At 40.9% G+C, this 21,404-nt stretch overlaps 1 protein-coding gene across 2 annotated transcripts in view; it reads right to left on the bottom strand.

Annotated features, from left to right (window-relative positions):
* Positions 1-21,404, bottom strand: part of LOC132155959 (homeodomain-interacting protein kinase 3-like) — a 73,439-nt gene that overhangs the window by 30,666 nt on the left and 21,369 nt on the right. The gene's annotated exons all lie outside the window — the stretch shown is intronic.

Genomic DNA, 21,404 nt, shown 5'->3' with positions numbered 1-21,404 from the left:
GGGAATGCATTGTTAACTTTGTAACCTTGAGGGAGGGATTCAAAGAATATTGCTTACATCTAGAGTGTAAATTCTCTCAGTCTCATTCTCTCTCTCTGACTGAGCGCTTCAGAGTTTCACTCTCCGTGAAGCGATCTGTGATATTTTTCAGTTTATCTAAATGGATGTGCAGCACACCTGTATTTGACATATCGTAAACTCCAGTGTGAAGGCGCACAACTCGTCATCGCTTTTTTTCCCACACGCGCAGAGAGAGAGAGAGAATTTACACTCTACATGTAAAGTAAAATTGTAAAATAATTTTTTCTATTTTCCTGTCAAAATAACAGTGTTCCTTTTGGAATTCTTCAGCGTTTAAGAACTGCCAGGTTCTCCAGTAGTGGGTTAGCTTATGCGCAAACTTCAATATCACTGGCTGGCACTCATCTATTATCATCCCTTTTTTGATTTGAGCAAATCAGTGTACACAACCTGATACCAGAGAGAGAGAATGAGAGAGATGTATATAGAGAGAGATGTAGGGATGTACCGGTTGACCGGCCATAAATCGGAACCGGACGGTTTTTGCTTAAAATACACGATCGGCAATCGGACGGTTTTTGGTCTTTTTTCAGCCGATTTTTCCGCAAGTGCGCCCGCGTGCACAGACTGCATTGTAATCATTCGCTATCATGGCATTTGTGTGGAATTATTTCGAAATCTGTGCGCAGGACACGGGCAGCCGATCAGCACTGGAAGTGCAGAGCTACAAGTCTGAGGCACAGATAGCAGGAAGCGAACTGCACAAAATAAGAGTCCCTTTCCAGCACTCACTGAAGCTGTGCGAGCGTAATGTATCTGTCCTCACCCTGCACACGCGGAGACAGTGAAGGGATGTTCAGCTCAACTTCTCATGTGTTGGATGAGAAACAAAATGGACTATACCATGACAAAGCTGAATTTTTTTTTTTTTTTTGTAAAGTAGAACTTGCATACACGTTTGAAAAGCCAGAAGTAAACGTCAGTTCTGTATAGGATGATTATTTTTATTTTACCTTAAAATTATATCGACTGAATTTTATTTTAAAATCACCTGCTGTAGCACACTGAAAATAAATAAATAAATAAAAACAATTAAGGGTAATGATTCACATCTATATTTTTTTAACTTGAGACAATAGTTATTTATTTTTCATTGGCTCAAGTAAAAAAAATATAGATGTGAATCATTACCTTAATTTTTTTTTTTTTAATTGGATGAATGAAACACTTTGCATCTTTGTTTTATTCGCACCAACATTATTTGATTTTAACATTTTAGAATAATATTTATATAGCATACTTTATTTAGTCTCACGGGTAAAGACCTTGTTTTAAATTTAAAACCAAATGTGAAAACTAAAATACTGAATGCTGATGCTGAATATGTTGATTGTGGTGTTTGGACTGTAGAACTATGCAGTTATTGCCTTTAATTTCACATGGTTACAGTTAATCTTTTAATTTAAGGCCAGTTCTATGTAGTTTGTTGCTTAAAGATAAAAAAAAAAATCGGAAATCGGTATCGGAATCGGTCAGTTTGCTTGTAAAAAAATCGGTATCGGAATCAGCCATGAAAAATCATGATCGTGCATCCCTAGAGAGATGTATAGACGTATATATATATATAAAAGTATACTTAGCCTCAAACTCGCACACTGGCGAGTAAAATCTGAGAATTTATTACCCAGTGGCTTATATTAGACATAATTTAGTAACCCAGAGCGAAGATTTAGTTGCATATGTATTGTTGTATTAACTTTTACATTTATCTGAATATGTTTTATATTAATGTGATGAATGGGGCGGGGCCGAGAGACGTGGGAACAGGAGCGAGGCCGGTGGAGTGATTGGGAAATGAGCGACACCTGCTCGACCCACTGGTCTTGAGTCCCACGGAGGAGATGGAGGGATATAAAACCGGAGCGACGACAGTGACTGACGAGAGAGGACCAGGCCTGGGTTTTAGTTTTAGTTTGCTTTTTATTTGTGCGCGTCAGTCGTCTGTGAGGGGCTGACGCTCTGTTTTGTATTTATTTTGATTATTAAAGTTTATATTTGATTGTCCGCCGGTTCCCGCCTCCTCCTTCCCGTGATCATGGAGTTTTAATCGTTACAACGAGTCATCCAAAAATATTTTTAAATGATATTTGGGTCGTGGTCGGTCAGGTCGTTTGAAATAAAGATGCCAATTAAACCTTTGTAATTTATATAGTACTAGACAATTTTAAAATACATAGGCCTACACTTTATTGGTTGAATAACTGGCGCGAATAGAGTGACCACCAGTCCCGCTTTACATTGTACAGTACAGCAATTTTACCCTCCGTCCCGCCTCACACAAACTGATCATCTGTCCCGCTTTTTCATTAGACTATGCCTAATAAATACACGGATACGTCCATAGCCGTACTGTTAACTTATGTCCAATAGTTCAGAGGAGAGCAATAAAAGTGTCGTACAAACGTCAATCAAACTGTTGCCTGGTGCATGAACGCCTCCTCAACATTGTCAACAATCTCAAATTGGAGAGCGCGCACGCTATTCGGTCAGGTTAAGCAGCCATGGCCACAAAAAAGAGAAGATGGACTTTAAAGGTGCCATGTGCAAAAATTGAGCTAAAAATATTCAAAAAATTACCTACACGCATCAAAAGTATGAGAATAAGGGCGATGATGTCATTAAAAAAAATTTAAGTTATAGTGCTGCAGAGATATCAACCTTAATTAGCAGTAGCATTACTAGCCCCGGCCCGACAGGTGTCGTAATACCAGTTTCGGCCATGGGAGGCGGTATGCGGGCAACATAACCACCAGCCAACCTGCAATACACGAATAACTCGCACGGCTTGTGGGCGTAATCTAACCTGATGTCAATCAAGCGGAAGGATGGTTGAAGCCCTTGGCAAGAGACCACCACCCGCTACAGGGAAACAACCGCGCTCGGAAACACAAATCAAATCAGATAAGAAAAGGCGCCTAACCAGAGTAAACATCGGCACTGCTTTCAATCGCTGGAGACAACTGATGGACCTGAAAGAAATGAGGTTCGACACCGAACTTGCAACATTTCTTTTGGATTGGTAAGTTAGATGCTGTTAGTATTTCGCTAGAAGTTTGTTTTATATGTTTGTGTATTTTTTTCGGGAAGTTATAACATAGAAATGTATCGAAGGCTGTTCTATAAACGTGCTGATGTTAGCGATGGCTAACCGTAGCTGCGTTTGATAATTAGCTAGCTATAACTTACCCATATTTTTATATCATAAGTAACCTGCTCTGTCTAGTCTGTTGGTCTCCGTGTCCTCTTTGCTTCGTGGTTTTTCTGTACGTGAGAAAATTGATGTGTGGCGTGAAAGCGTGTGAAAAGAGTCAATTGCGTGTGTCTCACGGTGAATGCTTGAGAGTTGGCAGCTCTGGTTACATTGGTTGGCGCTAGCTTGGTCAACATCAGCTGTCTGATGTTGACCAATGATGTTGACAGAATGCTGTCTGTCAAATTAATTTAATTCCAATAATGTGTATATACAACTCAATGTAATATGAACAAAACAAATATGAACATATTCACTGGTAAAGGTGAAGGGGAGTAGCTTGAAGATGTCATGTTTCAAAATCATTCCTCTGGAGGCAAAACGTCCTCTTATAGCAGCGGTTCTCAATTCCAGTCCTCGCGCCCCACTGCTCTGCATATTTTGCACGTTTCTCTTGATAACACACCTGATTCAGATAATCAGCTCGTTAGAAATAAACTCCGTGCATGAACTGTTTTTCAAATGTTCATTGCTCCCTACTCTCTGAGCAGGGGAAATCTGTTGAAGTTTACCTCACATCGAAACATTCATTCACTGATTTGTGCTGTGCAGCGTCTTTAAACATGGACAACTGTGACATCATATACCTCTGTAAATCAATACAATTTAAATTCACGTCTTGCACACTTCAATGCACTTTGATTGGAACATATAGCTACGTTCACTTCGAACTGGAATCATGGCTGAATATCCTGTGATGACCACTTCGCAGGGCACTTATGTTCGAATAGAACAAATGTCTGAAGCTCTAAGAGAAACGTTCAAAATGTGCAGAGCAGTGGGGCGCGAGGTCTGCAATTGAGAACCGCTGTCTTATAGGCTTCGGCTATGCTCTAGTGTTGTTGTGAAGGTAGGGGCGGAGCATAGAGACTATGCCGTTTCTCGTTTGTTACTCTAGAGTAGACCAATTCACTTTATTGAGGCATACTGCCCCCATCTGGTATGGAATGTGGAGTATGACTTGATTTTTTTGCCAGATATGACAGATGGCACCTTTAAATAGCGAATGGACCACAATATAGTCTTGGTTAAGACCTGTAGATGGCGAAGCAGAGAGAGCTTTTTGCCTTTTATGCAAAAGCAGTTTTTCTGTGGGACATGGTGGAGAATACGACGTGAAGCGACATGGTGCATGTTTGGGCAGCAGAAGTGGTGAGCATTTATCATGCCGTACATCAAACACATTCATAACGCTCTACCGACTGCAGTAAAAAGTTTCCCCCAGTAATTTTTCCAGATTCTAAAATAGCCAAGAAAAAAGCTGTAGAAACTTTGGGTGATATTTTTGGGTCAAGTAGTGTCTTAATCTTTTAGTCGGAGGGTTTAAAATATAGGCAATATATTACAAAAAGCTTGAAATGTCTACTTTTTAACGAAAATATTCAAACCAAAATAAATGGGCAACTCTCTGATTATGTAATCCATATGAAATGTGGATTTCTCTCTGGCATTCATGGCGAGTCTGCATCATCAACTTCATCTTAGCTGCGACACAGATAACACCAATTTATTACTAAATGGGCAACTCTCTGATTATGTAATCCATATGAAATGTGGATTTCTCTCTGGCATTCATGGCGAGTCTGCATCATCAACTTCATCTTAGCTGCGACACAGATAACACCAATTTATTACTAAACAATTAAATGTCTCCCTGCTAATTTAGACACATGCATAATAATTACTTCAACGGTTCTTTGTGGCAAGCCTTATGTGTGCGGTCATAATGCTTATTATCCTGTAGGCTATAGCCTATTTAAGTGATTAAATTAATATAAAGGGGCGAAGCATTTACTACTTTTAAAAAATGCGGGTCAGGAAGCAGGTCGGGTACAATATTTTCTTTCTCTTTTTTTGCGGTCCGAGTTGCGGGCGGGTTAGTTGAAAACATCGGTCAGGTGCAGGTTGTTTATACATTGACCGGCGCATCACTGGTAGGGACCCTGATAGGGATGTTTGCCATATTGCCAATGCTAGCAGATAAATTATTCATAATTTAATTTGATTGTTTGTTATTTTCATAGAATTCAGGATGCATTTTTAACAAAAGTTAAAATTCTGGGATTGCTGGAACACACCCGCTTTTTAAACTTCTGTCTATATATTCCTGCTTCTAAAAGCAACAAAACAGCTGACACTGGAAGACAGTGACCTTGACTGAGATCTAAATTGATCTCTTGTATTTTGCTCTGACTTTTTTCACTTTGACTGCCAGCACACTTCACCATCTATAGAAGTCAAACACAGTTGGCTGTCTTCCCATCAGTTAATTTTAGGCAGCGGTCTCCAGCACTCATAGCCCCCGCTGTGAGTTTGAGAGAACTCTTCCTAGAGAAGCAAAAATGGGGTGAGCATGGATCACTTTCACTTGACATGGGCAGGTTTTGGTTTAAAGGTTACAGACAGGTGGAAAAAAAAAAGTGTTAAACAAGTGTTTCCACATGTCTGGTCTATATTACAATCATCAATATATTTAAACAGCAAGTGGTTCTAATTCATGCGGTTCTTAACATGAAAATTTGTCAAAAATAAAACATTTAAAAAAAACGAAGCGCTCTGAAAGCTTCAAACATCTGTCCATCATAAACTTTCCTTAACATTATTGTATATCTAATATCTGGCCTGCTTTGATATAAATAAAAGTATAGTATCTTTAAAACTAGGGCTGTGCAAGCGCACCTCCGTTCTCCCCCAATCACCTCTGCTCTAGCCAACTGTGTAAACGCCCACCATTAAAAAAAAAAAAAAAACACGGAAAGAAGAGAGAGACAGAGTGGGATTATGGCGTCTACAGGGGCAGGTCAATAGTTAATAGTCAATAGTCTTATTGCATATTCGCTATTCCCCATTCAGAAAATCGCACACAAAGCCTGTGTCTCCAAATGCTTCTCATACTCGCTCCTGTCTTCCCCACGCGGAGCAAATCCCGCGTCACGGACGAGCCGTTCACACTTGCCGCACTCACGCAGCCTATTTCGTAACACTCGGTTATATTCTCGCATGGCCCTGCACCGCAAATCTCCACGAGCACAACTGGCAGTAAGTATGAGGCTCAACGCATGTGCACAACCTGTGTCGACTCGCGCCTGCCTCGCGTTTAAAACGAATGAAAATTCAGTCTAACTGCTTGCTAATTTCACTTGAATTAAATGAAACATTCAGCACATTTTCCAGTTGTTCTTAAAATCCCAAATACAGTGTAACATGTGTAGCACCCCCTACCTCTTTTTATAATAGATTAGTAAGGGGCAGCACCAGGTTCAATAATCTAGTGCCCTAAGAGATGTTGTATTATAGGCCCCCCTGGAGTCACTGACTGAACTAATGTATATTAGAAAGTTACTCTAATAAAATGGCTATTCTGCACCTTTACTGGCTCTTATGAAAACCTTTTGAGTAAAGAAAAACATGTAGAATAAGCAGAAAAATGTAAAGGCTTTACTTAAATTTCAAATAAAAGATTGGAAAGTGTGAAATGGATAAACAAAATAAAGCTTTGTAGTAGTTAAACAATCAAATAAATATCAAATTTGATACAAATTTAAGCTCAATGGGAAAGGTTACAGATGACTGAATTTCTGAAATAACCAAAAATGTCAAATAGGCTACACTGAATTAATTGAGCAAGTAACACTTGAAAATGAAAGTACCACAATAATCACTGTAGATGTTTGCAATTTCTAAGCGCGCTGAATAACACTGTATAAACTGAATTTAAACACTTGTGGGCCCACACACACACAGTCATTCAAAACACAACCTGTTGCAGGCCTGAATCGTAGCTCGTGTTCGTGGTGGCCAGAGAAACTGAAAATTGGCCTCTTCACTCTCCTGAGCACAAATAAAATCAACAATATACCTTAACTGAGTGTGCGATGCAAACCCGTGATCGATCGAGGGTCCCGTGTCAGGCCTCCGGCAGATCCTCCTCCTGCGTTGTCCCTGTCAGCCGATGTGTGTCACACTCCAACGCAGCCAGAGGAATCCCAGACCTCACGGTGACCTGGGACGCTATCTGGTCTTCCTCGGTCCAATCACACGACCAAACACGTTGATTTCTGTCTTTCTATTCTTCTTTTAAGTTATTTTTAGGTTAACTGTAAGCACAGTCTGTACAACCGCTGTTTTCGAGCGAATGACGTAACCGCAGTGACGGTAAACATACACGGAGAATACAAAACCAAATGATGTAATAAACTTAACCCGTGTTTAACACACACACACACACACACTATCAACACTTCCAAAGTATTAATACGATGGTTTATCGAGTAATTAACTCCAATTACTGCAATCGTTAGCTCAGATCGGTCTGATCAGCCCTCTTCCTCTGCTGCACCCCAACTCTCCTCCTCTCCCTCTTAACCACTCAAAATTCTCCATTTTCCCGGGAGGGAGGGTCTTAATATTTTTAAACCAATGAAAATACAAACAACCTAACTTGTAGGGCAAAACCACGTTTTTCCCCGTGTACACACCCATCTACCTTGCTACAAAGCACGGCATTCTTAAAGGGACAAGCACACATATATTGTGACTCTCAAATATGAAGCGTTAGACTCCATTAACATTTTAGCTCTGAATGAGATGCTAAATTAAACAAACACAAAGAATAAAAGAATATAACCCACAACATACTACAATTACATTCTAGCGGGTTACATGCTCCCCCTTCTAAACCTCTCATGACCCCATGAGAGTGTAACTTTACACTTTAACGGTAACTCTGGGTTCTATACGAGCACTTACTTGAGCACACAGAGTACACTGTGCCATAGGGTGACACCACACTGTGCTACATGGTTTCTCCTCTGATTCTCTCCCACCCTCAATATTTATGATCATGCCTCTATGAACGAGGGTTAAAGGTCGGTTAGTGGGCCGGCCTAAACTATCATAGCTAAATTTGACAACGGGTCTTATGTTTCTTCTGGGGTGGGAATGGCTAGTTTCAACTACCTCTCTGGTAGAATTATGTGCTCCGGGATCTCCCTCTTCTAAACCAGGATTTCTGGTTTCTACTGGATTCTGACTGGGTAGTTCTCCATGGCCTTCTTCAGTGAACGTCGGCTCTGCAGCTTCTGCATGGGGTCTATCCACTTCACCTCCACGGCAAACTGTTTCCTCCTCCACAGCAGACCCATCCTGTGCCTCAATCTCTGTCCTGGACGGTCTCTCTACCCTATCCGGGCAGTAATACCACAGGTCATCCTTTTCACTTTCAGATTCATTCCTCAATTCACTTCCTGCCATGTATATATTCCTTCCTCTTACTCCTCTCCTCTGTTTTCTTTCCACAGGTCCTGTCCTGGTCTCCGGCGACGCAGACACCTTCCTTGGCTCTTCAGGATCGGACAACCTTATATTTTCCCCAATAGGTAAGAGATGGTCTCGGTGCAGTGTTCTCACATTTCCCATTCCGGATTCAGGTTTCAGGCGGTATACAGGTAAGTTCTTCAACTTCTCTACCACCAGGTAGGGTACAGAATTCCATTTGTCGGCAAGTTTCTGTTTTCCAGTCAATGCCAGATTTCTTATCAGCACACGATCTCCTACAGCCAAGGTCTGGTGAGTCACATGTCTGTCATACAAGCGTTTGTTCCTCTGTTGACACTTCTGGGCAGTTTCAGTGGCCAACTGATACGCTCTCTGTAACTCTGACTTCATTCGCTCCACATATTGGCGATGGCTACCAGCTCCCTTCCCATCAGGTGAAGTCCCGAAACACACATCCACCGGCAGACGAGCCTCCCTTCCATACAGAAGATAATATGGCGAGTACCCGGTGGCTTCATTCCTAGTACAGTTGTAGGCGTGTACTAAACGGTGAATATGTTGACTCCATCTGCTTTTCTCCACAGGATTCAGAGTACCAAGCATGGAAAGCAGCATTCGGTTAAATCTTTCAGGCTGAGGGTCCCCCTGAGGGTGGTAAGGAGACGTTCTAGATTTTCTGATTCTCAGCATGCTTAGCAGTTCTTTTATGAGACCACTCTCAAAATCCCTGCCCTGATCTGAGTGGATACGGGAAGGTAAGCCGTAGTGGATGAAGAATTTTTCACACAATATCTTGGAGAAAGTTAAAGCTTTTTGGTCTTTGGCTACGAACGCTTGAGCGTAGCGGGTGAAATGGTCCGTGATGACAAGGACATTGCTAAGACCTTTGGAGTCAGGCTCGATGGATAAGAAGTCGATACATACTAAATCAAATGGCCCACTGCTGGTCATGTGGTTCAGTGGTGCAACTTTCTTGGGTATCGTCTTTCTGGTTACACAACGGCCACAATTCTTGACGTATTGCTCTATGCAGGTGGACATTCGGGGCCAATAGAAACGATCTCTCAGAAGCTCAGTTGTTCTCTCTACTCCCAAATGACCGGAGTCATCATGCAAGGAGCGCAGTACTTGGGACCAGTACCTCTCAGGTAAGACAAGCTGTATCTTTTCTTTCCCACAAGAACTGTTAGTGACTCTATACAGAAGCTGATTCTTGACTTTCAACTTGGGTCCCTGCCGTTGTAACAGAGCAATGGTAGCATCGGAACTTCTAGCGCTGGTAAGTATTTTCCCAGTCTCCACCTCTCGCTTTACTACGCCTACTACAGGATCCTTTTCTTGAGCTAGCCTCAACTCATCATTAGATAGCTGTTCGTAGTGACCCAAACACAATGCAGTGGGACAAGCGAATGCCTCTGGAACACTCTGGGGAGGGGCACCCAAATGATCCACTAGTCTGGATGATGACTCGTCCCTTTCAGGAACGCCAGCCAGCTGACAAATGGCTTTTACCCCTGACTTTGGAATTTCCTTCCATTCAGCACAATCAGTTGATTCATAGGGGTAGCGCGACAGCACATCTGCATCAATGTTGTGCTTTCCTGGCCTGTACTGCAAGCTGAAGTTGTATGTAGCTATTGCTGCTAACCAACGATGACCTGTTGCACTCAACTTTGCACTTGACAACACATAGGTAAGTGGATTGTTGTCTGTTTTTACTACAAACTGGGCGCCATACAGGTAGTCGTGGAACTTATGCACAAAAGGCCCATTTAAGCGCCAGGAACTCAAGCTGATGAATGGGGTAACGTCGCTCGGAAGCACTCAGTTTTCGACTGGCATAAAGGAGCAGCCCACCAGGATGCTCCTGATTCAACACGGCACCAAGGCCGCTCAGACTGGCGTCCACATGCAGGACATAAGGTCTCGTGTGTTCGGCGAAAGCAAGTACTGGAGCATGGGTGAGACAGTAAATAATTTTACGGAAAGCTGCTGTACAGTGGTCGTCCCAACGCTCCCCGAATGGCTCCGACTCTTTGTAATATTTCTTGCTATCTAATGCTTTCCTGTTTAGACCAGAAGTTGGTGGTTACCCTTTGGTGAGCTCTGTCAATGGCCTTACGATTGCGGAGTAGTCCTTTATGAATCTCCGGTAAAAGCCACAAACCCAAGAAACGACCTCAGTGACTTTAGGTCGGTGGGCATTTTCCAGCGTGTCACGGCTTCGATCTTGGCTGGGTCTGGCGATACTCCAGCAGCTGACACAATGTGCCCCACGTAACGGACTTGGGACTGACAGAATTGACACTTGTCAATTGAGACTTTCAGGCCACTCTCTTGCAGACGGTCTAGGACTTTTAATAGCCTCTCTTCGTGTTCTTCAAGAGTGCGTCCAAACACGATGATGTCATCAAGGTAGACTATTACTTGGAGAAGGTGCATGTCCCCAACAGCTTTCTCCATTAGCCGCTGGAAAGTGGCGGGAGCTCCAGTGATCATTTGGGGCATTCGCTCAAACTGAAAGAAACCAAGAGGGCAGATGAAAGCGGTCTTCTCTTTATCCTCCTCTGCCATGGCGATTTGATAATAACCACTACGGAGGTCCAGCACAGAGAACAACTTACTACCAGCCAAGCAGTCCAATGCGTCATCGATCCATGGGGTGGTGTACTGATCTGGGATGGTACGAGCATTCAGAGTTCGGTAGTCAATGCACATCCTGATTGCCCCACTCTTCTTTCGTGCAATTACGATGGGAGAGGCGTACGGACTCCTCGACTCTTTAATTATTCCAGCCGCTAACAGATCTTTAATATGGCATCGCACATCCTTGATGTCCGCCGGTGCTATGCGTCTGGAGCGCTCTCTGAAGGGTTTTTGATCATTCAGTCTTATGTGATGCTCAACTCCATAAGCTAATCCCACATCCTACTCACTGGTAGAAAAGACATCACCTCTTGTTGACAACTTCTGACGCAGTCTGTTCCCATGCCTTAGGAATAGATGGCTCACTGAAATTAAACAGACCTAGATCGATTACTTTGGAGCTGTGGAAACTTCCAGAAGGCACTGCAATTGTGTCGGTGAGATACACATTGGCCATCATTGTGCCAGCAGGAATAGAGATATCCTTTGATGTTTCGTCATAAACCAGGACTTGGGTGTTTTTCCCATCTAAGGCTGAAGATGGAAGTACTACAGGCGTTATGAATGTTCCAGCTGGAAGACTGCCCTCCTCAGGAGCATCTATCACAAAGATCTCTTTTGTCAACGGCTTGTCAATCTCCATTTGACAGATGACTTGTACTTCCCCTCTGGATGGAACGACACAGTCTCCAGGTCCTATCCACCAGACTTTTGCTTCAGGCTTGTCATGAAGTTTCTCTGTTATTTGTGGCTGAGGCAGTTGAATAGCAGCCTGTCCGGTCTGGATTCTCAAAGCATGGGCAACCCTGGGTTTCTCATTAACCTGACTGAGTGCAGCAAGTCGTTTGAAGAAACTGGCGTTGGTTCCAATTATAACCGGTACTTGAGGAGGACCTTGAGGATCAGGACATACAAGAGCCAGAATGGACAGTGATTCTTCCACGCCAGTAACAGAAGCAGGAAAAGTGGCATCAATGACTATATACCCCTTATATGGGTAACTGGAAGAACTGAGCCCCCATATTGACAATCCAGTCAATGGGTGAATGGGCACATCTGGGAGATTTTTGGAAAACCAGCTGTCAAACACAATTGTCACCTGCGATCCGGTGTCTAACAGGGCTTGACACAAATGTCCATTAAGCTTCACATCCACAGTTGAGGTTGGTCCAACTAGGCCTTTTGGAAGACTGCTGGCTTCATATATGTCTGTCTGACTATTTTTTGAGAAACAGGCTTGGTTCTGTGTCTTTCTGTTATTGTTGTCATCAGCCTCATACCTCTCACTCTTTGCTTGCCTTAGAGAACGGATCAGCTTTTGAATGACTTGTTCTGAGTTGGGAGGAGCTTGACACTTTGTCGCGATATGGCCGTCCTCTCCACACCTGTAGCAGAAATAATCATCTTTTGTTCTGGCTGATTTGCTTTTCAGGGACGAAGCAACAGAGAATTTTGGGCGCGGCTCTGGAACTGGAGGTGAGTGGTGAGTAGAGCTGACACTCATACTGGCCAACTGTTGCTGTAGGTGCTGAATCTGTTTTCGTAAATTTTGGACTTCAGAATTGTCAATTTTTTTAGTCTGCTTCCTCTGTTTTTCTTTAGGTTTAATTAACAGAGAGGAAGTTGCCACTGTTTTAGACTCACTTCCACATCTCTGTGTTCTCAACTCTTGAATCTCAGCCTTTAGTTCTTGGATGACAGAGATGCTGGCTCTTTCGTCCTCACTGTATTTTATGGCTTTGGCTTTAACAGACATTCGGTGGCGGGATGCTTCACACTCCTCTTCCTCACGTATCTCCTTCAGCAGACTCAGAAAAGAAGGTGGGTGGTGTTTTCTTTCTCTTAGGCACAGCTGGAGCAACATCATGTCGGAGTTCACTGCTCCACGAATAAGCTGTTCAATCCGTACCTTATCAACGAGTCCTGGGTGCACTCCATCACGTTCTACTACTTTGCGGAGCATCTTTTCTATCCTTCTCAGGAATTCAGAGAGGGTCTCTCCAGTGCTCTGGCGCATGAGATGAAACTTGAAATACAAGTCCTCACCAGATTCTGATGATCCGAAGGTGCTCTCTAATGCTTCCAAGTATTGTAGTGCAATTGCTTCAGGATTGGAAAACCGGACAGCTCTGATGATCTCCAATGCAGGTCCCTTGAGACTTTCTACAATTCGCCGTCGTTTTTCTTTTTCGGAGCATTCACACTCTGTTATCATCAGCCTCGCTTGTTCCATCCAAGTTTCCATATTCTCCTCTCCTGGGGGGGTAGGAATTACAGCTGAATACGTGCGCAGGCGTCGGTAGGCATTGGTGTCAGTGGGATGCTTTACGGTCTTTTCCAGGATCTCTCCCACAGCACGTATGATGGACTCAGGAGAACCGTCTGTTGTGCTGCGGGGAGTGAGCAAAGTTTGTACGTCACCAAGTGACTTACCTTCTTCCATCAGAAACTTAGCAAGTCGTTCTGTAAAGCCTCCAGAATCAGTGTCAATTTTGGATTCCATGGGCTGGACTGCAATGATGGCCCATGGCTCTTTCGGTTCTCCTGGTGACACTTCCGGAGGTAGATGCGTGAGGTCAATGGCCTGTTGGCATTCACATAACACCAGAAGAAAACGCGAGGTTGGTCCTTCTCGTGTGTCTCGGACACGAACTCTTCCTAAAACCTTCACAGCTTCCATTACCTCTTCAATGGCAGCGATGTCTGTGTGAACAGGTACATTTATCAACATTAATGCATGACTCTCATCAATGCCAGCTTCTTTGCACCAGCCGATTAACTCTGCTTGTAGACTGGGGTCCATTTTCAAAGCCATGATACCTGTCTGACCACGTTTCAGTAACTTTGAATGTGATGGTGAGAAGTGCTTGGGTTGAGCTGTTCCGATCTGTCTTTTTTTTTCAGGAACTCATCAGCGACGTACCAGAGGGAGAATCCCGGACGAGCCCCCACTTTGTGTAGCACCCCCTACCTCTTTTTATAATAGATTAGTAAGGGGCAGCACCAGGTTCAATAATCTAGTGCCCTAAGAGATGTTGTATTATAGGCCCCCCTGGAGTCACTGACTGAACTAATGTATATTAGAAAGTTACTCTAATAAAATGGCTATTCTGCACCTTTACTGGCTCTTATGAAAACCTTTTGAGTAAAGAAAAACATGTAGAATAAGTAGAAAAATGTAAAGGCTTTACTTAAATTTCAAATAAAAGATTGGAAAGTGTGAAATGGATAAACAAAATAAAGCTTTGTAGTAGTTAAACAATCAAATAAATATCAAATTTGATACAAATTTAAGCTCAATGGGAAAGGTTACAGATGACTGAATTTCTGAAATAACCAAAAATGTCAAATAGGCTACACTGAATTAATTGAGCAAGTAACACTTGAAAATGAAAGTACCACAATAATCACTGTAGATGTTTGCAATTTCTAAGCGTGCTGAATAACACTGTATAAACTGAATTTAAACACTTATATATTTTTTTTTTCAGCAGGGTAATGATACTCATACTTTGCTGCACATTATTGACAATATTGAGCTGAAGCTTGACTTTGCAAATTTCAAATCGCAAATCAAATCGCAATCGCAATATCTGTCAAAAAAAAAAAAATCGCAATTAGATATTTTCCCCATATCGCTTTTATCCAAAGCAACTTACAGTGCATTCAGGCTATAAATTTTTACCTATTATGTGTTCCCGGGGAATCGTACCCCCAACCTTGCAGTGCTCTACCAATTGAGCTACAGGAACACTATATATATATATATATGTAATAAACATTTTACACAGATTAAAGTGCAAAAGAACTACAAAGACCAACAGGTGTCACTTTACAATAAGACCTCATTAGTTAATCTTAGTTAATGCATTAGCATTCACAATGGACTATAGCTAAATTTGCTACATAAGTTATCAATCTTTGTTTAAAAATACAAGTCTTCGTTCATGTTAGCCCATTAAATAACACCGTTGCAACTTTCAATTTTAACTATGTTTTATTAAATCTTGGAATACCTAAGATTAATGAATGTTCAGAAGAATTTTTCATTGGCAATTTATGTTAACTAATGAATTAACCAATGTTAACTAATGAAGCCCTAATGTAAAGTGCGAACAAACAATAAAGAATCAAAACTAGGGCTGCAACTAACGATTATTTTGATAATCGATTAATCTGTCGATTATTTTTACGATTAATCGATTAATCGGTTTATGTGCTTATATTTTAGTTTTTTCCATTTTTTCCCCAAGTAAATTATTAATAAATGGTCTTTATCCTTCAGCATAGATTTTTAAGAGATTTTAACCATTTTGCATTGTCATATCCTCATTAAAAATATACCTGGAGTTGTTTTATTGTGTTAGTAATCCTTTGTCGAACTCTTCTGCAATCAAAACACTGACCCATACTCTAGCAAATTTCACAAGGAGATATCAAATGTTTTCACCATGGCAGTCCTTAGAGCTCCTAAAGTAGTTTAACATCCCGGACAAAGCTTATTAAGGAATCTTTCAGAACATATTTTCACGAAGAATAAAGATAAAACAGAATAAAATTGCAGTGCATTGTATTTTATTATTTACTGGAAAACAGCTTTATAGCTTTTGCTGTGAAATTGTAAACAATCCTTCGAAAAAAGTGCCAATGGCATGAAACCTGAATGGAACTCACAATTTAAAGTAAAATCCATCAGAAGATTGTCCAGAAAAAAAAATTGGACACACAAAAAACCTGCTGTGTGAAAAAGAGCAGTGAATACTTAGAAAAAAAAGTGTATTTCAAATATCTTTAAACATTTATCTCTCTCATTCAGTCATAATTAGGCTGCACGACTGAATTTTGAACTGGTAAACGACAAACTGATCACAGAACATGTTTGTAAAGCTTTAAATGTTAACTGTTAAAAAGCAATGTTATCAGCTTTTACGACTAAACATTTGCAAACAACATTGTACTGGAGAATCTGCACAAATGAAAGTCTTAGGGGCCGTTCACATATCGCACCTAAAAACGCGTGGAAAACGCTAGGCGCGCCACTTTCTCCTCCTTTCCAAAGCGCTCGAGCAGAAGCGCCCCTGAGGCGTCTGCTTTTGCTAAGCAACCATGACGTGCTCTCTCCTTGAAGACGCGGAAATTTCAGCAAAGGATAAATGGATTTGCAGCTCAAAAAATCGCTTGCAGTAGCTCTGCTACTAAATTTATTTCAAAATGGAAATCCATATACAACTATGATCAGCTGTTCCTTTCATCTTGACTGAGCTTTTAACGTTGTTACGGGAAAGGATGAAGCTGATTGGTTAGTTCTTGTCACATGACCCGCGGTGCGCTTGCTGCATTCTGAAAAGTTGAAATGTTTTAACTCGATGCGGTGTTGGAAATAACGAACTTGAGCGCGCAAAAGACGCGATATGTGAACGTCCCCTTAAACGGTTCCGTAGTGCAGAGTTTACAGGTTACTCTTCTTTTTTGAAGGCTCAAAGTAAAGTACTCCCACATCCTGCTGAATGCTGCAGAGACGCTGTTCGGGAAGCACGTGACAAAACGAGGCCAGCTATTGGCTATTCGCTACTTCTCCTGTTGTACTGGCTGAGTAAAACCTCCGGTGGCTCATTACTGCCACACTTTGGTCACCGCAGATTTGAAATATGCACGAAATGAGCCGCTTATGGCAAATAAAAGTTATTTAGCAACGAATCGATGACTAAATTAGTTGACAACTATTTTAATAATCGATTTTAATCGATTAAATCGATTCGTTGTTTCAGCTCTAATCAAAACACTTTCAAACAATATCTAGGGCAGGGGTGCCCAACTCTGCTACTGGCATTCAACTGCCCTGCATAGTTCAGCTCCAATCCTAATCAAACACACCTGAAGCAACTAATTAAGGTCTTCAGGCTCACTTAAAATTAAGTGTAGGTGTGTTTGATTAGGGTTGGAGGTAAACTTTGCAGGACAGTCGATCATCAAAAGCAGGGTTGGGCACCTCTGCTCTAGAATATGTTGTAGTCCATATTAAAATGTAAAACAAAATGTTTGAAAATGAATAGCCAATCAAGTATAAATATTTATGTATTTGGGCTGTGATGAACACCGTAGCAAATCCACAAATCTGAACTATTTAAATACATTTAAATAAGTAGAGCAGCTGCTTTATTTATGGGTTTTCCAGGGAAACGGCTGCATTTTTGCAGTTTAGCGCCATCTGCTGTCAGAGAGTGAATGTGCTTTCATTCAGTGCGTCTCTCAGGTGTTCCCCTATATGCTTCCCCATGCGTGCTTGTTTACATCAGAGAGCACACACATCTTTCAATAAGCATACAGTGGCGTTGTGCATTTTGACCAGTTGATGGGAAAAGTATTCTTAAAATGCACATGTCTAGCCTACACAATGAACACAAAGACCGCAGAATGTGAGTATATCACCAGCTACAGATGCAACAGCAGTTCACATACATTTCAACTAATCATGCTACAATTAACTTATGTTATCAGTTGAGTCATTCAGTGACAAATCAAATGTTGGATTTTGTTCATTTTTAATTTAATCTAAATTAATTCTGGGTCTCCATGACTTTCTTTTGAAGAAATATCATAGTATCTTGCTACAGCGCACATTCTATCAGCTGCCGTTCTGGCGCCTCCATCATATACTGTACAATGCCACATGCATTCACAGCAGTGTTAACTCAGCGGTAGAGTTACTCTCTCATTATTTGCATGTGCTTTTAAATGTTTAATTCGCGTGCTGGTCTGACCTGTGCTTTTTCTGAGCGCCGCATACACCCAAACCAGTGTAAGTTATCTTCTGTTTTAATACTGTCAAAACACAGAAGGTTTACATGTAGAGTCAAGTTGGTAATGTCTAAAATAAAAGTAAACAAGAGAGAAAAACATATATGTGCCTGTATATTAGTGCAGGTCTTAAAAGGGACAGTAGGCCTATTAAATATGAAGGTTACTGTCATTACTGTCAAGGGATAGAGCACCCTAAAATTTCATTTCTGTCATTATTTACTCACTGTCATGTTGTCCCAAACCTGTATTAATTTCTTTCTTGTGCTGAACACAAAAGATGATATTTTTAAGAATTTGGGTAACCAAACAGTTGCTGGTCCACACTGATTTTCATAGTAGCAAAAAAAAAAATGTACCGTATTTTTCGGACTATAAGTCGCACCTGAGTATAAGTCGCATCAGTCCAAAAATACGTCATGACGAGAAAAAAAACATATATAAGTCGCACTGGACTATAAGTCGCATTTATTTATAACCAAGAACCAAGAGAAAACATTACCGTCTACAGCCACGAGAGGGCGCTCTATACTGCTCAGTCTACCACTGGAAACATAGAGCGCCCTCTCTCGGCTGTAGACGGTAGTGATTTATCTTAATTAATTTCTCTTGGTTCATTTCTCTTGGTTCATGTCAAATTAATTTTGATAAATAAGTCGCACCTGACTATAAGTCGCAGAACCAGCCAAACTATGAAAAAAAGTGTGACTTATAGTCCGGAAAATACGGTAATAATATGGAAGTCACTGTGGACCAGCAACTGTTTGGTTTTCCACGTTCCTCAAAATAGCATTTCTGTTCAGAAGAAAGAAAATCAGGTTTAAAACCACTTTTGAGTGAGTAAATGGTGGAATAAAAATAAAACACAAATTATGACAATTGACACCCAGCTGACATAATTTTTATTTTGGGGTGAATTATTCCTTTAACGTTTATAAAACAACAACACACAATGAGAAAAATCACTCACTGCTCTTGACTGAAGAAATTTAACACAGTTGCTTTAGGAATCAGTTCATATAGTGTTTTATTTGTTCATTCAATTTCTTAAATGCTCCTGCTAAATACATGTATTGTACCAGAAAATAAAGCACTGTTTGTTTTATTTGTATATTATGTGTAGTTGCAAAGTGCATCTTTGTCATTCTTTTATATTTGTAATTAAAAAATAAGAACAAAGATTTTTATCTACACCCTCTTTGGCCTTAATATCTGCCTTATTTGCTACCTTGAAATGCTTTGGTATTATAATAGGGAAATTAGTTTGGCTGTAATGCTCAGACAACTTGAAAAATAGTAAACCAACATGACAAAAGAATTGTGATAAAATAGTGAATCGTGATAAGATATTTTTTCCATATCACCCACCCCTAATACCCATACACATGAACTAGACAAAATGGCTATAAATATTGTCACATTCTTCTCTAATACATTAGAAGCTGCTGTCCCTGTGAAAAAAAAAAAAAGGTTTAGAGAAAAATGTGCTCTACCAAGGTAAAACAGTATGTCCAACTAGGCTCTAAAAGCTGTCAGGTTCGAGCATGTCAGCAAACGCATAGAAAATAACCAAAAAAATCCAAGGTTTTAATTTAGTGGCAAAATTAACAAATAATCAGACATCACTCCAACTGAATTTTCCCTCACATTTCAGTAGGGCTGGGCGATTTTATCGATTCTGCGATATAAATCGTTATTTTTTTTTCCAAAGAAAGTATCGATTTTTTAGCCATGAGTATCAATACATACGTCCCATTATAAATCCCCCATGTTTACCCCCGTTCGCATTGCAGGAAGAGCAATTTGGCCAGCCAGCCGCTAGTGTTGCTGTAGAGCAAGTTCCCCGTACTAACTTTACACAGACGTCTACCTCTTCCTGTTTACCAAGTCAGAGTGAGGATATTCAGAGAATGGCGGCGAATATAAATCCGGCACCCGCCTGCTTAAAAGCAGATGTGTGGGAGCACTTTGGCTTTAAAATAAAGAAGGAAAGCAACGACTTGGATAAAAGCTTCGCAGTTTGTAAGCTAAGTGGCACTAACGTTAAATATTCCGGCAATACCACAAATTTACGAGCGCACCTAAAACGTCACCACCTGGACAAGTTTATGCTTACGGAGGACCCAAAGCAGCAATGGCCGCGTGACCCAAAACAAACTACGCTGGACATCGATGGCGGTTGTTCCCACAAGTTTCCATCTAGGTCGCCTAGGAGTCCATTGCCTACTTTATTTGTCAGGATTTGAGCCCGTATTCAGTGGAAAACCCTGGCTTTAGGCGCATTGTGAGCGCGGTGAAGCCCCGCTATCCTATTCCAACCCGCGAACACCTCACCAAGGTTTGCATTCCCGGGCTGTACGCTCAGACAAGGGCACACGTTAAAGCCTCCCAGCCAATTATTGTCTGGCTGCCGTGGTTTATTTTTTTCTGCTGGCTAGACTGGCTACCTCACATAGGTGTAAGCTTACAGGCCTTAAAATACTCGGGTAAGTTTTAAGTTAAATGTTCTAAGAGACTTGAATTATTTGAGGTTTTGGAGAAGCCATGGTACTACTATGTTTACTTACCTTGCGGAAAGACTGGCTACCTCATGTTCAATATCAAGCTAAAGCTTTCAAAGAAACTGTTCAGAACAGGCCACTTACACTTTAACTCTCCACTGTTAATTGCAAATTGCAATGTTGCACTTTATTTACGTTTCAAAGGCTTGTAAGCTACAGTTTGCACTGTTTCAATAAATGTAACTAATTTTCTCAACACATCTTTGATTAATTTTTTCAAGCATTTATTTTGCAAGCTGTCTGATGTTTTTTGAGTTTTCATTTCAATTAATTCAATCCAAGTAAATGAAACAGTCACAAGATTTCACCAAAATCACTCTGTCCCCGAAAATCTATCAGAAAATGATGTAAGCGTATCGAATTATATAGAATTGTATTGAATTATATTAGATCGTATCGTTGGCTGAATATCGTGATATATCGTAATGTGAGCTGAATATCGTGTATTACATCGTATCGTGAGATTAGTTTATCGCTACAGCCCTACATTTCAGTACTAACAACTTATTGAATTTCTTCAGATAGCACTGAACAAATGTAGAATACAGTATCTTGTAATTCAGCTTCATTAAATCACCCCTAAAACAATTTTTAGTGCTTCACAATAGGACAGGAAGAGTGAAATAAACTTATCACTGCATATAAACCAACAACATGTTTATTAGATCCTGTACCCACTAAATTACTGAAAGAGTTGTTACTTGTGGCAAAAGAACTGCTTCTCAATATTACAAAAAAAAAAAACACTTAAAGCTGGCAGTTATTTGGCCTCTTATTAAGAAACCCCAACC

This window comes from Carassius carassius, chromosome 13 (assembly GCF_963082965.1).
Source record: "Carassius carassius chromosome 13, fCarCar2.1, whole genome shotgun sequence".
NCBI lineage: Eukaryota > Metazoa > Chordata > Actinopteri > Cypriniformes > Cyprinidae > Carassius > Carassius carassius.
Note: the sequence above shows the minus strand (reverse complement) of the source record. Positions and strands in the feature narration are given on the sequence as shown.